Source organism: Artibeus jamaicensis, unplaced genomic scaffold (assembly GCF_021234435.1).
Source record: "Artibeus jamaicensis isolate MK-2021 breed Jamaican fruit bat unplaced genomic scaffold, CSHL_Jam_final contig_769, whole genome shotgun sequence".
Lineage (NCBI taxonomy): Eukaryota > Metazoa > Chordata > Mammalia > Chiroptera > Phyllostomidae > Artibeus > Artibeus jamaicensis.
In genome coordinates, this window is record NW_026521961.1 from 875,222 (window position 1) to 890,164 (window position 14,943).

A 14,943-nucleotide genomic window follows, 5' to 3' on the forward strand; every position below is an offset into this window, starting at 1 on the left:
ACTCCACAGACAGTGACCCCAGCTGGAATTCATTGTTTTTATTTTTTCATCAACATTTTTAAAAAGTGACATTGAATGAAACTGCATTATTAAAGGACATATTGTATAGATTAACTACACGTAGAGTTTAGAAGCCCACATTCTTAGCCAGGCCTGCTACCAGCCCTGATCAGATGCATTGTTTGACTGCTTGAGAATTCTAGTTATCTCATTTTAAAAGAAAGTGGTTAGGAGGAAGAAACTTAAAAGTTACTGTAAGTTCTAAAATCCCATGACTACACTTTTCAATAAACAACTATGCTTAGTGAGTTTTGGCCGAACTACAGGACCTTCTCTCTGGCAAATTCATCTGGCCTACAATTTGCATAGAGCAGAACATATGGGTGGTGGTAGTAGAGTTTTTCCCAATAACTATATGACAGTGGTAGTGGATCATACTAATTTTTCTTGCTGTTCTATTAAGGGGACTTTCTTCCCCTCTTATATACTTTGTTCTTTGAATTTGTTACTTGGAAAGCCATTTTTAAAACTGAGAACTTCTGATTGCTTTCTCTGACTTGGAGGCAGATTTTAGTCCTCTTCTGTTTCCATACTTTTTTGCTCCTCTGTCCTGGATCACTTTCATACCTCCTCAGACCCTTGCCCCATGAACTAGTCCCTCATAGGGTACTGCAGTAGAAAACCAAACTATAGAAGGTTAGCTGTGAAGTAGAGTAATAAAGAGAACAACAATGTTATTTATGTGAATTGCATTTTCAACTTTCTTTTTAATTGAATTCCTACTTTTCCCTAAAGTAATTTTTTCTTACCTTGGCCACACTTTTTAGATCCTGGTCTGTGTTGATTTGCATTATTATTATTATGTTTTACATGTATTTAACATGATGCATATTCATCCTACCAACAGATTGGAGGCTTACATAAGTACACAAACATGAATTATAAATTTTATTTTAGTACGCATATGTTTTCTTTCTTAAGAGAAGAACTTTTTAGGACTATAGATTTGTAAGGATTCCTACTAATGTTTTATTTGAGAACAAATGCAGGAAATGTCTCTATGTAATTATAATTTTATCCTAGAAATGTATATACTATGTTTGATTTCAAATTGTGAAATAAAATTTCAGTGATTGCTGTTACTTCTTTCACATCATTTTGTGTTTTAGATACGTTTAATTATAGTTCTTACTGCTGTTAAGTATCTTCCTGTTTGTAAGCATTTATTTGTTAAAACACATTTAGAAGGCTGTTGTTATTCTTTAGGAAAATCAGTTTTAAAGCAAAATTTATAGCCCATATTTTCCTTGGTTATAATGCTGGAAAGGGGAAATGAAATGCATTGCCATACCAATTTTTGTCTCCCATCCCCCACCCACTGCTAGGTTTTGACATGTTTTAAGATAAAAAATAGATAAATTAATTGTCAAAGAATTTAGAATGTCCTACCTGAACTAAAAAGTCAGTTTCCCACATCAAACAGAGGGAAGAGGTTTATGCATTTTTAGTTGATGTATATTTACAGAATTTTCACATTGCTTTTCTTTCTTGGTTTACAACACAGTACTTGTTTGGGTTAAAGATGTCTAAGTTCCAAACTTCCTAAGTCATATACCTTAAATATGTGCAATTTTTGTATGTGAATTATAACTCAACAGAGTTGATAATAACTTTTTAAATGTCTAAGAGATCTGTGTTTAACTGATCCTAGAAGCAGTGCAAATCTAGAAAGTACTTTCAAAAAAGATTTATCTTCTGTCCAAAACTAATTGCCTAGATACCGATTCAGTGATATCCTCTGTACATGTATACTGCAGCACTTCAAGCTTGTTTTTCAAAGCAACAGATCATGACAATCCTCTTGTATTCCAGGCATTATTCTTTTTCTGTACATGACCTCTCTCGATTTCTGTAAATTAAGCTAATCTGCCATAAAGTAAAGACATTATAATTATTATTCTTTTTGCAATATTTATTTTCCAAAAGCAAAATAAAAAACCATATTTTGGATCATGGAAGGTGATGAGGATAATGAAAAACCCTGTGTTATACTTTTTAAAATATTTTGTGCTCAGGTCTTATTTGATAAATATTTACAATTAGGGCTAATACAAATTGACTGCCCAAGAGAATTTGTTGAGTGAAAATCTTTAATAAATAAGAAAGTAACAGCTGAAACTCTGAAGAAGCTATCTTTCCTGCTTGTTTTTCAAGCACATGCTAACATATTTGAAGCCGCAAATTTTGAGTGGGACAAAATAAAGAACTGTCCTATTGGTTAGGTTTATTACAATTATGTAAGCTGTATTTGGGGACAGAAATAACCCCAGGCACTAGGCTGCTGGCACAACTCATCTTTTTATAATGCAAACATGAGAAAAGTATTAGCCTTTTAATATTTTAATGTACTTATTTAATGACTGTATATGCATATTGTAGTTTACATTACATCCATATATTCACATTATTGCGATTTGTATTGGAAATTTAGAAATTCAGACATCTGTAAGCTTCATATGAAAATAACTAATAAATTAAATACACATTATTATTATTATTTTTTAAATGACAATACAAAATTAGTCAAATGTATTTTAACACAATATGCCTATCCAGACTAGAAACCTAATAACTACATGTTACACAGTTTTAAATTACCAGAGATGGTATACATGTCATGACCTTTAATGAACCTAAATAACTAATTGTGAATATTGACCTTCATATAAAATATAATTATAGAATGCATGTAGTTCTGTCATGGAACTACAAAGCTTCTGTCAAAGCTTTTACTTTATCCAATGAGATTTTGTACTATGCAAGCATACAAACTAATAGAAACAGCAAATTAACTTTATAAACTTGAGAGTTCTTACATTTTTTAAAAATAGAAAGTAGAATATTTTATATTGTAGAAAAATTTTAATGAACTACTCTTCCAAGAAGCCTAAGAAAACAGCTTATTTATATATGAATTAACAAAAAATTCATAACTCTGATACATGAAATTATGCTGACTTTTTTTGGCATATCTAATAATTATGAATAAAATTAATATTGCTAATGATACCTACAATTAATTGTCTTCAGTTGTTGAGAAACACTTAGAGACAAAAAAACCCTTTTTTAATATACAAAAATCTATGGGAGTCTGAGTTGTTAAAATCTCCATTTAGTTTTGATTTTTGACATACCCCAAGTTCTTTTCAGGCCATTGTAAACAAAATGCATGCAGAAATCTTATTTGCCTGTCCAGGAGTTCCCATGCTTCATGGGGAATCAGTAGACAGTGGCCACCAGAACATCCCAGAAGACTGAAGCAAACATTTCAGTCTGTGGGTGATAGTGGCAGCAGACATCAACTTCTTACTCCTTTTGCATACATAATTCATTTTAGATTCATAGGGATTGATTATATCCTGTGGCTTCTTATTTCCTGAAAATCACATTTTCATAGTGAGAAGACAAGTTGTCACAAAACTAGAAATGGCTGGCAGCAGGCAAGTGAGAACTATAAGCTAACTAATCAAAATTAAAAAGAAAAAAATTAAGTGGAAGTAGATAGAGAAGAAATTTGATTCAATAGACTGACTTTGGTTTCTTCTTTTTCTTTTCCTCTCTCTCTTTTTCCTTCCATTTTAATTTTTTAACAGAACGAATGGTTCTGAGAAAATTAGTTTTTTTAACAGTAATAAGTACATTTAATGACTTGTCATTTCAGCTTTCAGTCTTATTTAATCTAAAGGCAGGTCTTAGATTAAGACCTGGCAAATTAAGGCAGGTCTCCCAAAACTGAACAAGAATGACCCCGACTCAAGGGGCTTCCCTCTTTGTCTTTGGGCAAAACTCGCCTGACAGGATTGCTGTGGTCAGGCCAGCAGTAGACACCATGGGTCAGTGCCCACACATGCGCACGCACGCACACACACACACACACACACACACACACACACACACTTCTAAGAAAACATTGAAAACAGAATTTGGAGATAGCAACCATGAAAAGGTGTTGCAGTAGGTGAGTGAAGACGGTCCTACTAGAAATCACATTCCAGATGGTGGATGTGAGGAATTGGGGGGTGCGACTGTGGGGGCTTGGGACTTCTGAATGTTTAGATTCTCTTTTACTTTAGTCCTGTTTTAACCCAACTTGCATCATCATGTCTCATCAATCACACTTTAAATATTTATTTTCCCCACATTTCTTTCATCTTTAATGTAAATTGGGGTCCTCAGCAGAATTCTATGTAAAAAGAATTCTGAGAGCAGCATTCTAATTTTTAAAAAAATATCTGATTTACACATTTCTCTTTTGTGGTTGACCTACTCATCATAGGAAGATTGTATACTAGTATTTCGCTTCCAACAGCTCTTAAGATCATTCATGGCCTGTGAAACTGGAGAATTGTGTTTGGAAGGTTTAGGGCTTCCTAGTGATAATGCTATTTCTTTCTAAGTCTTGAAGCGAGTACACAGTCTACACTGACAAATCCTTAGGTCTAAAGATCTAGTGGATACTTTGTTCTCTTAGTTATATCACCTCTTTTTTACTTTATTACAAGAAAGTGTTCAGAAGAACCAGCTCATACTCTCAGGAAAAAGAAATCAAGAATCTTAGGATTTGGATAAACTTAGGATTTGAGTAAACTGATCCAAATCAGGTGAGTTGTCAGTTGTTTACTGTTAAACGTCAGATATAGAAAACCACTACAGAGATCCAGTAATTGTTATCCAATATTGCACAAATACCCTAATTTTCTGTCTTAGTCATTAAGTTTAAAGAGAAAGCAAAAGTAAGAAGATATTTCATACTTGACACTAGTGACTTTTGTTTTTTGCATACCGACTTGGCAACCTTGTCTCTCCTCGGTTTGCTCTGCAGATAATGGCTAATATTTTTATATAAATCCTCCAACCCAGACTTTCTATTTTTATTATAAATAGTGTTGAAATTTTAGGAATTCATTTGTTTTGGGCAATGCCTAAATTCAGCTGTGACTTATGTCTATGCACAAGTTGGAAAATGTACTCTGGAGTCACACATCTGAAAGGAAATGGCAGCTCTCCACATACTCAGGAAAGGGTAAGTCAAAAGAGGTAGTTTTGTTCTTGTTCATTCTGTGAATTATATTTCTATTTTAAAATATTTAAATTTTGCTGTTTGACATCTAGGGAAGAAGTCATCATCCATACTAAAATTTATTGTTAATGCTAGCAAAGTGGTAATGATAGTGAGAAATATTATTAAATATTAAATTAAATGACATATTAAAATATGTCATTTTAATTTTTGAGACTTTGTAAAACATGTCTTTTTCCATATCTGCACAGACTTAACTACAAAAGGCAAGACTCCAAATGAACTATAAACCAGTTGACATATATGAAGAAGTTCACTAATAGGAAAAAATCATGTGGATGTGAACAGTGTGATTTTCCTTTTAATATTTTATTTTTAAAAAGTCAAATGAAAAAAGAACTACTAAGCAAAATATGTTTCAATTTACCAAGTTAATGAATGCGTGCTAGCTTGTTTTCTAAATTGTTCGGTTATATATGTTTAAAAATACTTTTACAGTTTATGGAGAGCTACATAAGGTGTTACCATTACTGTATGCACTGTATACCTTCAAATACATAATCAGTATCATGTGAAGACCATAATTATACTATTCAGCTTATATCTGTATATATTCAAAATAAGTACTTAAACTTATAGGTAATATTTACATAGACCAAGCAGATTTTTTTCCTCTTTCACACTTTTGCTTTAAAAACAAAATGTATACGGAAGAGAAATCCTATTTATGAATTATAGTAAGGCACTAATAAGATATTTGTGCCATTGTCATTTATGTCAGTTTATAAAAAGTGACTAAGAATAGCTGTTGAATACCATTAATTATTTGATTAAAATGAACAGATGGAATTTTTTTATTTCCTAGATCAGTTGCCCAAACTCAAGAGTACAGAATTTTTTTTTTTAAGATTTTACTTTCAGCTGACAGCCATGGCAACCTTTGCTCCATAGAGAGCTCTTATCATTTTTCCATTTTGAAGTAAATTTATGTAAAATTAGTATACACATTGATTACACCAATGGCAGAAATGCATATAAACCAAAGGAAGGTAGCTCTCAAGGTTAAAAAAAGAAAAAAGAAGAGAAAAGAAAAGAAAAGAAAAACAACTAGACTGTAAATGTATTTGCCCCTCAATTGACACTCTTTCATGAAGTTGAATTAAAGTAATTGTCTTTGATAACTAACTCTATTTAACATGTATGTATATTTTCCACCATTCTAAATATGTCTTGCAATATATTTCATGTAAAATGTAAGAGATGTTAAAAATTCATTCTTTCTACGTACTCTTAGTTCATAAATGAAATAAAAAATCAGTTTTAAGGCATAAAGTCTGTAAGCCATGTGTATAGACTTAATTTTTGCTAAAACTGTGTTTGTATGCAAATTCTTTGAAATAGAGTCCTCTTTGAATGTTAGGCAATACAAACTTTACAGCAATGGTAGATTATTAGAACAATATGGTATAACATCTTGATAAAATTAAATATTTCACTGTTAGCCTTCATAATCCTACAGAAAAATGTGCGTGCAACACATGAAGCTGTGATTTGTATGAAATCCCGGTGCTACAGTATGGTGAGACAAGTTTTTAAAAATATATTAATCTGACAGAAAGTTTGAACCAGTATATTTTATGAATATTTACCAAATAATTTTAATGTTACCTCCTATTTATGTATTTTTATGGTAACTGAGCACATCATTGTGTTCTCTCCTTTACATGGAGAAAGTAAACCTGTGTTTTTAGTTTCCTGACAAAAGAGTCACTTCTGATGGCTTACATTTAGTTACAATTTGCAAAGGCAGTACTGCAAATTCAAACCAGTGGTGCAGTATGCTGACACGGGCTAGCTTTTCTTCTCATTGCCGTAGCTGAAATTGAAACTCTGCACTGCTGAGAAAATGCCATGAAAATATAACCCACTGCATTCCAGGAAAATAAATAAGCAAGGCCACCCAAATTTTCAATTAGTGCTCATGTAGAATGCAGGAAATGGCACGAGATCCTTCCAAGGCGCCCTAGGCTGGGTCGTGGACACCGAGCAGTGACAGGAAGGTTGGAAAGGAAAACAGGCACAATGTGGGGATGGCCAGTCTCCAAGGAAAACTGCATACTAATAGGCTAGTACTGGCTGAAGCAGACCTGCGGGTATTGCATCCTGATCAAGGTTACTGCTAAGCTTCAAGATTTGGGTGTTTAATTGTGAAATAACACTTGCAAGTTTTAGTGGCATTATGTATTTTATATCATGAGCTTAAACATTCTCAGTATCATGTACATACAGGCTTTTAGCCACCAGAAACAGCAGTGTTCTGGACAGTTTGTAGAAACCATAAAATGCTTTTGATTTAAAGGCCTAAAGAATAATTGTTTTCTATTTGGTTGCTTTGCTTCTAAAATACCATAGACAGTAGGAGAGGGGAAGAGCCACTGGTCAGAAGGCAGAGATGTGTTGGTGGTGTCTTCCTTGCCAAACAAAGTTAGAGCCAGTCTTCTCCTGAGTCAGCAAAAGATGTAAGAATACAGATTTCTGAGAGAAGTAAAAAATATTATGGCTCAGAAGCTCCTTTCCTTGAATGTATTTTTCTGACATGCTCAAATCATTAGTTTGAAGGTAATATTTGAAAGCCAAAAACAAAGGATAGAAAATAATGGATTTCTCAGGGGTCTTACATACTCAGACTCCTGTTTTTACTTATTTGCTTTCTGTTTCACTTCTCAGATCTTCACTACAGAATTTAAAGTTTTACAGCTCATCATGTTGAAGTTAGTTAAGGGAAAAAATGTTTGTTTTTGAGTGGCCCAATGATGGTTGAGCTTACAAAACATCTCCCATTATTTGGGTGAATTCTATCTGTGCTGTGGGTCTAATTACTTTTGACTTCAAACTACACTAAATTCTTTAATCAGCTTCACACTGCCTTGATAAAAAGTAAAGCCACACATTGGATTTATTTGTACAAGCAAGGAGTGAAATAATTGAGGAAGTACTATGGACTACAATTGTTAAAATAAGAAATAAAAGTCACAAGTGGTATCCAAGCTGCAGTTATGTAAGCAGGAAGAATGATGTGGGTAAGACAAATATCCATCACTCCACCTAAAGATTAAATATGAAATTCAAATTACATTTTGTAATTATTTAAATAACAATAATTTGTATTTGCAGTAAGTATAAGAGAGTGTTTTTAAACAAAATGAGAGAGCATTTTCATCACTTCATGAAAATAGAGTAAGTGGAAACAAAAGTACTGTCTGTGTGTTTCTTCTTAGCTGATTTCTTCTACTTGAGAGGATTTTCTTGGCAAATCAATTACTTTGTTAGGTTTGAAAGGCTATCATTTCCTTTCACAATAAAGGCAAGAATTTTATTTTTATATAATACTGCAGCATTTTGTATAATTTAATTCTAACAGTTTGGGAGTGTTATCTTTACTTACTTTTCTAAACAAAATAAGAAACAGGAGAAAAAAAACCTCTTTCCATTTGCAATAGATTTAAAATATACATGTGTCCTTAGATTCAGCAAGTGAAGCAGTTTCCAGCCACAGGGAAACTCAGAACTATAGCCTGCTGTTAGTCACTGGGCTGCTCAGAGTGGAATTGCCTGGGAGCTAGGGCTCCCAGCCTTGGTCTTTGGCTTGCCCTCCTGCATGCCTTCCTGTGCTATTTTCATTTCTTCTCTTTCTTCCTCTCCCTTCACTACCACCCCTGAGGCTCTCAGTGCTCTCCACAGTCCAGCCATGGAACCTACCTCCAGGAAATTACCATATGAATTTGCACTAAAGTATAAGTTATTCATAAGGTTTAACTTAATTCATTCAATATAGGTTTACAAGCACCATACTTGGTGCGATCTCAGAATTACAGAAATAATACTGGCACTTGTACTTTGGATAAGATACAAAAACAAACAATCCTAATGGAGGCTTCAGGCTTTGTGGCAGAGTTGGAAGGGACCTTGATACCATATAGACCAAATCACTGGTTTTATAGATAAAAAAAGTTAAGGCTTATAACCCATCAATTGACATGACTCTATTTCCACCAAAATTCAATAGGAACCTGCTGTATAGTGTTTTTCTGGATTATTTCAATATCTAAGACTTTCTCATATTTTGTATGAGATGAAATTATTGTTTAAAATATTTACTGCCCTCCCACAGGCGTTTCCTTCTGAGGGAATTATACGTCTTCATCCCATTGACGCCAGTCTTAGCCATAGACTTTTTTTTTGATGGTGGAACAGCAGCAAAAGAGACCTGTGCTTGAAAAGCCATCACATGGTCTGTCACCTTCTTTACCCTCTTTTATAATATCTGCAATGTTCCTGTTATATAAGGGCCGCTTCTTCAGCCTCAGTCCTGGTTTCAGAAAGGATGAATGGAGCAGAGCATAACCAAGATGGATGTTATTACAGAGATGTTGTATAGACTGAGAGTGAAACCTCTGTTATAAAACCTGATATTTCAGAATTGTTCAGTATTGCAGCAAAACAGTCTCAGCCAAAACAGAGATCACTTGCTTGGTGGTTACCCATTTCATTCTGTTCAATTTAACCTTAATCAGGGTCCTAATATACATCAGGATCGTTCTTTTTTTTTGAAGTAAGATAAAAAAAGTGAATTAATGCAGGGTAGACACTCATGTGCTTCATGGCAGAGCTTCATGGAAAAGTCTCAGCTCTGTGGAGGCCAGACCTAGGTGTACCCAGAAAGCTGTTGGTCCTCCTTCCCAGTGCTCACCTGGTCCATATACACTCTGAGGTACTTACATTTGACTGATTTTTTTAGAAGCATCATCATGGGCTCCAAGAGAAGAGATTCTCCAAGAAAAAAAAATGAGGAAGAGAAACTTTTTCTGTTTGGTTACTTCAGGTGGCTTTAGCCTAAGCCATATGTTCTTGAACACAAAAAATCAGAAAAAAATCCCCATGATACTGGTCTGAAGGTGTTCTATTTATAAGACAGTAATAAAGTGGGCACAGAGCGTGTTCAGCTTAGGGGATAAAGGAAGAGGTCTTGAAGGAGGCAGCTTTTCTACTGCACTTTTGAAGAATGGGTAAGAGGTCAACATTCAGAGACAGCAGAAAACGATTTGCCCCAGGTTCATTCTGATAGATATGTTACCATAGGAAGGCCTAAAATGTTTCAGAAAATATGTTGCCTTTTTCAGAACACATTTTAATTCAAAGAATTAATATTTATTAGATTAGGACAACAGTTTTATTTGTTTGTTTTTGGTTTTGTTCAAATGGCAGAAATTCTGAAATTTGATCTCTTACAGTGTTTTGTTTAGTTTGATTTCTGTGCTTTCATTTGTGTTCTCTACCCTAAACACTGAGGTACTGGAGGGCAGGGGGAGTGTTTTGCTGAGCTGTTACCCTGAAACCTACTATACAATTCTTTACACAAATGAATGAGCCACAGATATTATTGAGGAATAAACAAGTAAATTTTGTAGGACATTCTCATTTATATTTACATGTAGAAAATATGCACACTTTATGAAGTGAATGAACTCTATGCCTATCTTTAACATTTAGGAAAAAAATCAGAATCATTGTCAAGAATTGTCCCATATTTATAATGATCTTCCCTGAATAGCAAGCCAATGTCTTCCTTTCCTGAAGACCATAATGCACAGTGATGCCATGACTCTTCCTATTTATATGTAACTATGTATGCCTTTATGAATTCATTCGTTACTACAATTTTTAAAAAGTGGAAACAAGCAGTATCTAATTGTCCCTTGAAATTGATTTACAAATCACAGCTTTCTCTTAGCTCAGTGTTTTATTTATTATGCTGCTTTATTTTATTTTTATTACATTATTTTTATTGTATTTTCCATTACCATTTATTCCCCTTATACCCTCTTCCACCTCCATCCACTGTAATCATCACACTGTTGTCTGTACCCATGAGTCCCCTTTTTTTTCTTTTCAGCTTGATCCCTCCACCAAGCTTCCCCATCACCCAGAGTTGTCAGCCTGCTCTCTGAGTCTGTATTTTGCTTGTTACCTCAGTTTGGTCATCAGATCCCCCCACACATGAGTAAAATCATGTGGTATTTGCCTTTCTCTGACTGGTTTATTTCACTTAGCATAATGTCCTCTGGGTCCATCCACACTGTCACAAAGGGTAAATTTTTCTTCTTTTTTATGGCCAAGTAGTATTCCATTGTGTAAATGTACCATAGTTATTTTATCCACTCATCTACTGATAGACACTTGAGCTGCTTTCAAATCTTGGCTATTATAAATAACAATGGAATTAATGTAGGGATGCATATATTCTTTTGAAATAGGGTTTTGGGTTTCTTCAGATAAATTCTCAGAAGTGGAATTGCTGGATCATAAAACAGTTCCATTTTAAATTTTATTTTAGTTTTAATTTAAAAATAATATTCATGACCATCTGAATTTCTGATCCTGCCTCAGCTCATGCCAGGGTCTGTGTATGTTTCTGAATCATACAGCTATGATCCTTAGAAACCAGGGAGCCCTAGTAGGTGTGGTTCTGTTGGTTGGGCATTGTCCCACAAAGCAAAAGGTCACTGATTCAGTTCTGGTCAGGGCACATTGTCCCTGGTCCCTGGTCCCTGGTCCCTGGTCCCTGGCTGGGGCATATGCAAGAGGCAGCCAATCAATGTTTCCCTCACACATTCATGTTTCTCACCCTCTCCCTTTCCCTCCCTCCCTCTCTAAAAAATTTTTAAAAAGAAAAAAAATACCAGGGAAAGCTATCCAGTGGAAGGGTGTGCTCTTCTGAGTGACTCTGCTGGCTAAGATGCAGCTGGTGAGAATTACTAGGGTCATGGTAACATGAAAAAAATACAACAGTTAAGATGCCATGACTGTCTAGTCTAATACAGATTTTTAAGAGGTAACATTATAAGCATGAAATGGCCTAGAATGGTTTATATAAGCAAAATAAGTAGACACTGTAAATGTCTATTGTGGCTCTTGTCTTTTGAGGCAGTGGATAAATATGTACTATGCTCCCTTAGGCAAGTGAACCACTCACTGTGAGCTTCAGTTTTCTAATGTACTTAATGGAAATAATGTTTTCTATTTCCCAGCAGTTGTGGAGCCTGGCACAAAGCAGATGCTTCTTAAGTATTTATTTCCTTGTTTTTGCCTATCATAAATAAGTATTCATCATGTACAATGATATGATAAATTATTACTGGTTTGATTATCACTGATTTTGGTAAATACAAAAATTTATTAGGTCACTTCCATATGCAAGGTGATTGGCTCAGTGCTAATTGTACACTGGTAGCTTGCTCATTGAGGGTTTTCCTTCTTTTTTTACCCTGCCCTTAAATCTTCTCCCTCCCATTCTCTTCTCGTGAAATACAAACTCAAGCCATAGCTTATTTAGAGGTTGTGGCACATGGCCATCCTCAATATAGCAGTCCACTCCAAATTTAAGTTTGTCACCATTTTTTAGAGGGAATGGAAGAGAAAAATGATTTTAATTTAGTATAAAATAATAAACATTTCTGGGCACTGGAAACATCTGTGGTATTTTAAAAGCTGTTATCATTAATCAGTTAAGCATGTTTACCCAGACCCATGATTGCTTAGGAGACTGAACCTCATACCCTGAGCCCTCCTTCAATGAGAGATGGCCACCAAAATCTGAGACAAAGGGTATATGTTCCCAGTAATCATTATATGCCCTGACTGGCTCATGAATGTGGCCTCTTTCACAGGTAAGAGGTGACATAAACCAGTAGTTTGGAATATTGTAAAGCCCTACTTGTACTATTGCTACCTTATGGCTCTTGATTTTTGGATAGAGCAGTTGCTTGTGGTTCTGCTTTTTAATAGTTTTCCTGTTATAATTTTTGACAATCAGGCATCTTCTGCATGAATTTATTTTATTCTGGTTGTAAAACAGCATGGTGATTATTATCATTAGCTAATTTTTACCACATAAAAAGAAGCATGGCATTTGACTCGGGGGGAGAGTATTCAGGACTCAGCAAGGCACATCTGACTTCCAGTGTCCATAGTCTAATCTCATAATGGGTGGGAGTCTGGGGAGGGGGCAGCGTTAGGGAATGTCTTTGAAGACTGTGCTCCTTCAGTGTACAAAATGTTATTAGGAACAGCCATTCCTAACAAGCCATGGCAAAAGGGAAGCCCAACATAGATGTAAATCCTTAAAAATAAGGTTTCCTATTTGGAACAGAATTTGGCCTCCAGTAAACATATATGTGTTAGTTAAGTATTATTATTTTTATTATTAGTGAATCTGATGCCATTTACTGTAATGGAAAAGAGTGGAGAAGATTTTCAGGAAAAAAAAGTATTAGTATTTTTGGAAATATTAAGTCTACAATGTTTTGAATTTAAATTTGAATTTCTGAGCAGGTGTCAGAACTGGACATAAGACTCTTAAGTTCCTGGTCAGAGCTAAAAATTAGATTTGATCTTTAATCAAGGGTCTCAAATGAGATAATGAACATAAAAAGAGTGGAACATAGAAAGGAGGAAGATCCGAGAGGAAGAGTAAGAAAGAGCCAATGGTGTTGGAGGAAAATAATGCACTTTCTAAGGAAAAAGGTGTTGCAAGGTGATGCAGACACTGGCCCTCAGTGTCCGAATCATTATGGGTGAAATGAGACATTCATATAGGCTATCGAGTCCTGTGGAGGAAAAGGAACAGCATGGCTTTTCTCTCAAGGGGAGCAAAAGCCACAGCCCTTGCCCGGACCGGCCTTTAAGGGTTTCTCTGCATATTACATGATGGTCCTCATTTACTGTGCACAAGTTCACTTTACATGGTTACCTTTTACAGACAACAAAGGAGCCAAAGACGCTAAACATATCACAGAAGAGGGATGTTTGAAAATGAAAAGGGCAAAAGTGGTTGAACCAGCTACACTGGTCCTAAGAAGGTTTAGCATGGATTTTAGGAAGTTATTTTGCAGTAAACGTTTGCCACAAATCTGGGTGAGGGAGTTCCCAGCAAAAAGCAAGACTCAAAGTGGCCTAGGCATATAGCAGGCCTGATTCCATCAGGAGAACCTATCCGTGAGTGTGGGTCCTGTGCATCTCCGAGTGGGAGCGGGGCCCACACCATCCAGAATGGTCTCCTACAGCAAGGAATAAGTGTGGTCAGCTGTGTTAGTTCTTACTGAAATGTCAAATCGAGTGGGTTTTGAAGTTTGACCATAGAATGTGGTAAATGGAGGTAACTAGCAATTTGGATAGGAGGGGTTTCAGTGTCATGGTGAGGTCAGAACCCATGTGCAGTGAGCTGTGAAGAAGAGGGAGGTGAGAAAGTGCACACAACCTGGCAAAAGACAGTATCCTGGCACAGAATCTGGACCCTTCACATCCATCCTGCCTCAGTCCATATGAGATTGAGCTCTTCACGCTTTTCCTTTAGAATGGTACCTCTGTAAGGACCAGAGTGTTCTTAGTTCCTTTCCAATCTTTCCAATAAGGATTGATAAGCCACCAAGATGGTTCTGTTGCTTAAAACTAGTGAAGCCAACTGACACACTCATCTAAATAATACACTAATTGCCGCAAAGAAATTTTGGGTGTAATTTGGAAGTTGAGGGGTTCTATGTCCTAAAGCCAATGTACAAATTACACTCTTCAAGTAATAGACAGTTTCCTGCTTTCTGGAGTGATGATAATGCTTAATATGCAAAATAAATAAGACATCTATCAAAGCAATGAAGGGCAATTAGACAAAACTTATATTTTGGAAGTCATCATTGATGCCTCTTAGCCTAAATAGGACTTCTTTCCTGTTATAGATTGAATTGTATCCCTCACACATTCATACGCTGAGGCCATAAATCCAAATTAAACTGTATTTACATGTAGGG